Genomic DNA, 2,135 nt, shown 5'->3' with positions numbered 1-2,135 from the left:
GTTAAGTCTGACGATTATGCTCAATGGAATAGTGGATTGGAATGAACATGTGTGAGTGGGTGAGTGAATGAGTGAGTGAGCGGGTGCACAAATGAGTGAGTTGGCAGTAAGCAAGTAAATGAAGGGGCTTGTAAATCAACATGCACAAGAGTGAGTGAACTGGTACTGTGAGTGGGAAATGGTAATAATTGAGAGGATGAGTGATTCGTTGAGTTCATAAATTTGATTCTTGTTCTAACCCCTCCAGGCCACCACCATCAAGCAGACACAACACCTACAACATGGACAAACAACTTAAGTGGGCTGATATCTTGGAGCACTATGAGAGTAAGTTACATATACCTACATAAAAGAGTTTGTTACAATCAGAATATTTATATATTCTGGAGGATTCTGATGAGCTATAAACTTACTTTTCACAAATTACTACGAAATGCAGAGGAGAACTCCCTAATAATGACATTCAGTAGAACTGGCTTGGTGGGTAAGGGATTAGACACTGATCCAGCATGGCAGAGAACGTTGGTTAAGCTCTGTGTTTCAGCAACCTATAATTAAACTAGGGTCTAAAGTTTATGGAATGAATGATCTCAACATGCTCACAAAAATATGACATGTAAAGTGTTAATGGCATGTGATGAATATTTCTCAATAGCAGGGCCTGTAGTGTGATAAGAGGTAACTAGAGGGATCTCAGAATGAGTTCTGTGAAATCTCCATGTGCTTCGTTCTCTAATCCATTACTCATCCTTTGAATGAAATGTCTGTGCTCCGTAGCCCGGAAGTCGCAGCTCCAAACGACCACGTGGGGGGACATTATGGACAGAGTTGACCCTTTCCCGAACCAAGGTGACAACAATGGCGGCCAAAAGGTGTGTATGTGGTCGGTGAGGGTCAAAGACACCGTCTCTACACGATAGCAAACCATGCCACCACACGATCAAACTACATCACATCAAACCATTTCTCCACACCACCTTTCCCATCATACCACCCCACCATCCAGTCAATAACCCATCATAGAACCTCACCATGTGTCTACACCATCACATGACACGATCTCTCCATAACATTCCAACACATCACATTTAAATACCACCACATCATCTCCCGACATCACCCCATCTTGCCACCATGTCATGCCATATTCCACTTGTGCATGCACATAAATTGGCCTTTTTTCAGGCAGTGACGCGACCTCAGTCTGTGAGCTCATTGGAAGGTGCTATTCCAGTTGCCCACTATGAGCGCTGCTTTTAGATTTTTCTAGATTATGGGCAGCTAGATCCTTACAATGTAACATCCTCTGGCACCTATTGCCCGTGATGAATGTTGTTAACAATCGCCATTAAATTATCGCAGTTGATCAAGGCCTCAATGGGGTTCATGAGGTCTGTGGGGTCGATAGGTGTCTGTGGGAATATATGAGGGTGTAACATGTATCATTAGTTTGTAGGGTGTAGGTGAATTAGGGGTTAGGGCTACATTAATTCTGTGTTCAAACGTACTGATTGGTAAAGATTTGTTTTAACATCGGGTGATTGTGTATATGTACGTGTGTGCTCAGCATATTTTCATGAGTCAATATGCATGTTTGCGTCCATGCATAGGTGTGTGAGTATGCATTTGTGTATGGGTGGAAATGCATGTTTGCGTGCGTGTGGGTATGATTTTGTGCATGTGTGTGCATGTCTGAATGTTCCTGTGCTTATCGTTGCGCATATGTACGAATAGAAGCAGCTCAAGTGTAGGCGCCCCAAGAACCAGAGGAGCATTCGGGAGGTGAATAACCTCGGCGAGGTTAAGCGTCTCGAGGAAGAGAAGCACCTTGCAGAGGAGAAGCGGCTTGCAGAGCAGCGGCTCGAGGAAGTGAAGCGCTTAGTGGAAAAGCGCCTCAAAGATGTGAACCACCTCATGGAGAAGCGCCTCGATCAGTTAAAGCATTTCATGGAAGTGAAGCCTCTCGAGGAGGAGAAGCGCATCACCAAATTGAAGCACCACTGCCTCTGGACCACGGCCACCAGCACCACCGCCAGTACCACCACCAGCACCACCACCAGCACCACCACCAGCACGACCGCCAGCACCACCACCAGCACCACCACCAGCACCACCGCCAGCACCGCCGCCACCTC

This window comes from Petromyzon marinus, unplaced genomic scaffold, assembly GCF_048934315.1.
Source record: "Petromyzon marinus isolate PM22_M1 ecotype Great Lakes invasive population unplaced genomic scaffold, UKy_Petmar_22M1.pri1.0 PM_Scaffold_18, whole genome shotgun sequence".
Lineage (NCBI taxonomy): Eukaryota > Metazoa > Chordata > Hyperoartia > Petromyzontiformes > Petromyzontidae > Petromyzon > Petromyzon marinus.
This window is presented reverse-complemented; position numbering follows the sequence as displayed.